The sequence below is a fragment of the Limulus polyphemus genome, unplaced genomic scaffold (assembly GCF_000517525.1).
Source record: "Limulus polyphemus unplaced genomic scaffold, Limulus_polyphemus-2.1.2 Scaffold8352, whole genome shotgun sequence".
Lineage (NCBI taxonomy): Eukaryota > Metazoa > Arthropoda > Merostomata > Xiphosura > Limulidae > Limulus > Limulus polyphemus.
The window spans coordinates 23,541-31,058 of NW_013673962.1; positions in this window are offsets into that span (position 1 = coordinate 23,541).

The following is a 7,518-nucleotide window of genomic DNA, read 5'->3' on the forward strand; positions in this document are numbered from 1 at the left end:
CAAGCGACGCTGGGATCATACGCGCTGGAGTTTTTAGAAGGATCATGACTTATTGAGGAACCTCGCGAATGTCCGAGTGTTTGTCAGGCGCCCTATTTTTTTGGTATATAAGCCCGGCAAATCAAGCCAGCGATAGAATAGATATGCAGACAGATTGAAGATATATATAATTGAGTCAAGCGAACAGTAGGCACCGTTAGTAAAGTGTGTGAATCACTGTAATTTATAGCGTGTGATAAAAAAGGTTGTTAAGTTTAAAGTGACTGTGGAAATTCTGTGTATTACAAAAAGTTTGTATCGAGAAAGAATAAACTAGTTTAATCAAGAAGGGACTTGTATCGCTGAAGTTCCTCGGAAGAAATTATACCGGGAATTAACAAATAAGCTGATACGTAACACTATGATATAGGTCCAGCTTATCTCGAGTTTTGCATCTCAGTCCACGAATTAACTTAATCATCTATATATACGATTTTTCAACTGTGTTCTTCTTACATCTCCTGCCCGCTGAGAGTGCGTAACCCTCTGATGGCTCGCCAGCCCTTCAGGCTGGAGTGAAATGCCGAACGAACAAACGATTTCTATTTTGCTAACTTCTGTTCAACCCGTATTTACTGATATTGAGTCTGTCAAGTAAGCATTCATTTTCATAGTGGGGAAAAAAAGGTTACTATACATTGTCTGAAGAATTCTACTCCTCATCAGTAACCCTTTGATAGAGATGATTGTGGCACGCGATGTTTCCCCTTTGATAGAGTTGATTGTGGCACCCGATGTTTCCCCATACTTTTAAAATGTGTCTAGAACCTATGGTATCGAACCTTCCGTCGATAAAGACAATGTAACATCGTCAGCGTGGGCGATGCAATTATGGTAACTTTGATAGTGTTGTGGTTTATTATCTTAATGAGTAAGGTCTCGAAAACCAGAATGTAGAGGATAGGCGAAAGGGGACAAACACCCTTTAGGAGTTCCAGTGCTTTCTGGTTAGGTAAGTGGAGGAAAAGACGAGATTCTCCCTACAATTTAATTTGGACGGATAAACCTGTCAAAATTTGGGGAGTTTGGTTTCCGCCGACACTTCCGTTTGATTATAACTGGCAATCGAGGATCGATCAAATGGAGATATTAATAGATTCGTGGAGAAAACACCCTATTTCTTTTCTGGGCAAAGCCAAATTAATAAAGCAAGTTGTCTACCCTTCATTGAGGTTTCACGAATTTTTCCTCCTAATAGGTCTCATATTGATGCCATCAACAAGAAAGTGTTTTTCCTTCCTGTGGAACGAGAAACCAGACTTAGTGTATAATTTAGGATTAAAGATAAAATATTTTTCGAATAATGAACAGAACCATTTTTTTTTTTTTATGAACCACCCCTTATACTGCACAACTCATTGAGACAGTTGAAACACGAGTGAACCGGGCGTTAATGTCGTTTATTAACAAGAAAACGACTGAAATATACAGCTATCTAGAATTACCTCATATTCTGAAAATTCAGGGTTTCTACCCGACGATGTTTTGAAATCGAGCATGGGTTAATATCACTAACAGGCATATAGAAGCAACGCGCCGTGATTTAAGTTGGAAAATTGCTCATGCAGTAAAATGCTGTTAGATATAGACTGTGTCAATTCGGTTTAACTGGTTCAAACTTACACCAATTCTGCCCATTACCTGAAACTGTGTCACACGCCTTTTACACCTGTTCACGTCTTAAGCAATTGTGGAGATGGACGGCTGGAATATTTCCGTTATCCTTCATCTCTCACTCCATACCGGGTTGTTTAATGCACCATTTCCAGTTACAAAACAGTTGAAATTTTATGTGTCGTTCTTTATAAACGAATTAAAATATGCTATTTGGTCATCCCGCTGCAAAAGACTGTATGATTCCAATATTGAACCAATATATTCAATAATGGAAAAGGTTCGAGCCTCAACACGGGCCCGAATACAAACTTATAAATGTAGATTAAGTGTTGTAGATTTTGAGAAACGGTAGTGCAGTAAAAAATCCCCTCTCTTTGAGTTGTTTGGAGAAGGAATAGATAAAAATTAAGTTTTTAATTATGTGGAAAAAGTTCTTTTTCAAGTTTATTAACTTAAAAGATACATTCATAATTTTTAATTGTATAGTAGTATTTACATTGTTATATATGATTAACGCTCGGCATGGTCAGGTTGTTAGGGCGCTCGACTCGCAATCTGAGGGTTGCGGGTTCGAATCCCCGTCACACCAAACATGCTCGCCCTTTCAGCCGTGGGGGCGTTATAATGTGACGGTCAATCCCACTATTCGTTGGTAAAAGAGTAGTCCAAGAGTTGGCGGTGGGTGTTGATGACCAGCTGCCTTCCCTCTAGTCTTACACTGCTAAATTAGCGCAGATAGCCCTCGTGTAGCTTTGCGCGAAATTCAAAACAAACCATCCTAGAAGCTCTCCTCTGCACCACAAGGAGCTATCCCCCTTTTCGTGTTTTAATATTTCCCACACAAGCCAACCCAGCATCTTTTAGTATGAGCCTAGGATAGTCAACAGGGGGGGGGGGTAATTTAGGGTTATTTCGATAGATCTCGATGAATGAAGTTCGGCACAACTTCTAAGACGAAAAAAACACACCAAATATTAATGAAAATATGACATGATGAAATCCTTATTGATTATACTATGGTGATACCATACTGGGCATTACATCATCCTTCTTATCTTTACTCTTCATTGTAGAAATGGAATTTTCATTCTGAGAATAGCTAGGGACATAATCTTATAATGCATCTACTTCAACTTCAAAACACTACACCTTTGGGCTTTACTTTGCTATTAGTTTCACAAAACATTGAAACTAATTATTTCTTATATATGATTCCAATCCCCCTTTTTAAAAATAACGATGCTATTGTGCCAGTTTTTCAAGTTTCGCTGTCAGTGGAGTAATAATTGAAGAATTGTCAAATTGATTACGACATCTTCGAATAAGTACTCCTCTCACATCCGACCGGTTTAGCTTACTCGTTACACTTAAAACCATCACATTTACAACCACATCTAGAACATTTCAAGCATGTTTCATTGATATATCGTTTTACTTGACATTTACAAGTTATCTTCTCCATCTTAGCTCCCATTGTCTCGGATCTGGTCCAGCGACGTAGACATCAAAAATAGTGCTAAACGTTTTTTTTTTTTGTTTAATCAAAACTACTTTCTGGAATGACTTTATTTTTCGATCCACATAAAGATGACAGGCTGGCTCGTGTTGAATGATGAAATGTTTATAAATGTAAGAACATTTAAATTATTACTACAAGATTGTGAGTTATTACATAACCAAATATAATGATGTTTATAAACTCACTTGACAGTTATCTTCATGATGATTCAACATAATTAAGAAGATGACAATCATGTTCTCATCTTTCAAAAACCAACAAGATTTTCGGTTCTGGGAATTCACTTGTATGGTACAATTTTCCTATCCCTAGTCTTTGAGCTTATAAATAACTTTAAATAATATTTAGTAATTTATGCTAGGCTCTAGGATCATACACGCACTACGGTACATAGCACTTTTAATTCTACAGGTTATTTAAGTACACATTTTATCATTTTCATAATTGACACTTTCACATTCACCAGTTTAGTTACTTAACTGTTTTTAGGTGCACCGATTTTCATCAGAGTAATCGGGTAGACTCTCCAGAATAACAGAAAGTTAGACAAGAGTTAAACTGTAAAGCTTGATTTCTGAGCATAAAAAAAGATAGTGGACACAAATAAAATTAACTGAAACGAACTTTATTTAATGCATAAAATAATCAAATTAATGCGTTCATTTAAGACGGCACCTTTACCGATGATCTGAGAACTCTCCGAAATAAGAAAAAATAGCCTTACATACAAGAACCAACCATGTTTTCTCTTTAACTGGTATTTCAACCATGATCACATCCACATTTGATGCATTGGTAGCATGTTGAACATTTTGTTACTTTAAACTTGCAAGTAAACTTTGAATCTGATTATGGCGACATCTATCCTCCAAGATATTTGCAATCTTTACTGATAATCCGCTGTTTGTTTCTAATGATTAGTAGTTTTAAATGTAAGAACATTTAAAGTACATATATCGTATTACACTAACATCACGACCTCAGTCAAAGTTCACAAAAAATATTTACATCTATCAAAAAGAAAATCATTGTACTTTTAGTTTTGGGGTTGATGAGCACCATTGGATTCCTTATACGACGGGTGGATATTCTGTAAGAATTTGCAAGAACTGAGGAACTACTGAATACGTGTCCATCAGTATCTTTTCTAGTTACTTCTGCTGGTAGAACAATCAAATAAAAGGGAAAGGTCTTGCTTTTTTTTAATATGAGGCCATAAATATTAGCAAAACTGAAAGCAGATTTGTTTCATGTAGAACGTAGCCCACAGAAATGAAGTAGGTGTTACCTGAACTTCAAACACGTAGAGAACAGCCAATCAGGGAATTTTAGTAGGTGTAAAGTAATTACACGTTTTTTAATTCAACAACCAGCAATATGCTGAAAGTGGTAGTTTATCACTGCTTAACAGTTTATATAAATCATTAACCAAAACATATTTAAAGTGCTGTTGAAGACAGTTTAAGTTCCAACACTATGGCCCCCCCAGTGCCACAGCGGTATGCCTACGGACTTACAACGCTAGAATCCGGGTTTCGATACCTGTGGTGGGCAGAGCACAGATAGCCCATTGTGTAGCTTTATGCTTAATTACAAACAACAACAACAACAATCCAACACTATGACCTCCATCTTGGAACATTAATGAAGGTTATGTATGTAAATAACATGCATATAACTACAAACATATAAAAAATATCACAATGACGTAACACATACTGATCACACACAACTTTTCAACAAACGTGGGTTCTGCTTTCATAGATATCTCTCTTTCTACAATACATTTCAACGTTCTTACTCCATAGTTTCTAACCTTTCTCTTATCTTTATGTATGATAGTGTTATTGGCCTAGTTGTTGGAAATAAAAATTACAACCATCTTTGTTTACCATAGCAACCTCATCATCTACAATTCTTCACACACTGGCAATTTTGGTATTCGCAGTGTCTTGTATAAATATAAGCCCAATACAAAATAGCTTGAACAAAAAATCTGTGTATCATTGAACTACATTTGCATTTTATTTACATCTTCAACAGCACTTCAAATATTTTTTTTATAACGATTTGATTTCAAGCAATAATCTACCACTTTTAGCTGCTTGTTCGTTAGCCAGTATTGCATTAATGTAATCGTTTGTTTAATTTTAAAACTGTTTTGTTGTTGAATGCTGTAACTAGAAAGACAAAAATTATTGTTTTTTTTTGTTTTCAGAATTTATATTTTTTACAAGTAGAATTTTCTATTATATTTACAAAAATCTTTCTACCAAAGATTAGCCTTACCAAGTTCATAGGTTAAAAGTATTAGCCGAGTTAATAGATGACGAGGTAAACAGCCAATCGGGGGATTTTAATTGTGGAAAGGAGTGAAATGACAATTTTTAATAATAACACCTTACCAAGTTTTTAATTCTTTTGTGACAGGCTAGTATATTTTTGACTCTACTAGCCTGTCTGGCTAACACAAAATATACGTTGTATCAGTTCATGTATGTGTACATAATAAACCTTATGGTAATTTCTTTAAAATTAAAAAATGAACATATAAATAAAAATGTTGGGATCACGTGTGGATGAAATGACATTAATTGATGATGTACATTTTAATGGATGGTTTTATTAAACATTTTAATGAAATAAGTTACATAATATGAAAAAAATAAAAAACGTACAGCTTGCTGATAAACTTAATTAGTATATATATATGTAAAATCTCAAGCATCTAAAAACAGAAGCAACAAAAAAATAAGAACATCTGAGAGACAAAACATTTAAGTTTACAAAATATTGAAGGTTGATAATAAACAAATAAGGCAAGATTTGATTTGTTTCGGATATTTGTGCAAAGCTACACAAAGGATATCTGTACTAACCATGTTATACACAATAGAATTACTTGAAGTTTGAACTTGGAGACAGAAAGGCAGCTAGTCAACAGTACACACCATCAGCTCTTGAGTTACTGTAACAGCACAGTGGGATATAGTACCTTTGTTATTCTTGTAATGTATGTATAGTTCCAAAATGTGAAGCATTCTATTTTCATGTCAACAGAATGCAAACCACTGAACCCTAAATCTACAGTTTAGCAAATTAACCACCAGATCAAACATAGCCAAAAGTAGTTAAAACCAAGAGACTTCTGTAAAAAGTTTAAATAATCTTCAGCTGTATCCCTTGTGTGGAAGGACTTCCTCATGTAAAAAAAAGGAATTTCTTTCAGATTTTGTTCACAAGATTATTAATTTCGACTCTGATTCTGTAAGCAACAATGACTAGTGAGAAAATTAATTTTCTTGACATGTCTCATGTTATACACAATAGAATTACTTACCCAGACAAACTTATTCAACTGTCAAATATATATATATATAAATATAGGAACTAAACAGTCACAATTTATATACTGTGCTTTAGTTTCAGCATATCGACAAGTACACGTACAAGTATCTTGCAACTGGGTTAAATACTAAAATCTTTTTCTTCAAGTTGCTTTTCTGCGAGCTTTTTAGATTGTTGGTTACATAATGTATGTCATATGCAGCATTAAAAACGAAATATGCAAATACGTTTTTTTCCTAATAACCCGTAGCTACACTTACAGGTGATCCACGAAAAGCATTTTTTAAAACGACAGTCAACGATACAGTAGGTGAATACTTCAAACTGAATTGTGCTCATTAAATAGATCAACAGCCAGAGAAAAATGTAAGAAACTCTCAGCTTGGAATCACTGCCCACAAGTTGGCAAGAGTAAAACCTTCTTTGGGTTTTTCGATAGCTAGGCCTAATTCTTCAGAATAAATAGGTTCTCTATCAATGCCATGGTTTTCGTCAGCAAAATAAGCCTGTAAAAATAAAAATAAAAAGTGTTTCAATACGAATTTTAAAAACAATGAATATATTTGGATTTTAAATGTTACTCACCAGAGTAAGTCCTAAGCAGTCGCTCGTTTTGCTTATGGCTGGCACTGGTGGTCGCAAGTGCTGTTCATGAAGAGTCACATATTCCTAGGTCTGTGATACAGGTCAGCTCTGTCTTGTATGTAAACAAGCAAGTTGGAAATCGTGATAAAGTTTTAATTAACCCAGGTTGTGATTCAGGTTTTGGGGATCAGTCAAGTCGGAAACTACGATCAAGTTTTAATTAACTCAGGTTGTGATTCAGGTTTTGGGGATCAGTCAAGTCGAAAACTACGATAAAGTTTTAATTAACTCAGGTTGTGATTCAGGTTTTGGGGATCAGTCAAGTCGGAAACTACGATAAAGTTTTAATTAACCCAGGTTGTGATTCAGGTTTTGGGGATCAGTCAAGTCGGAAACTACGATAAAGTTTT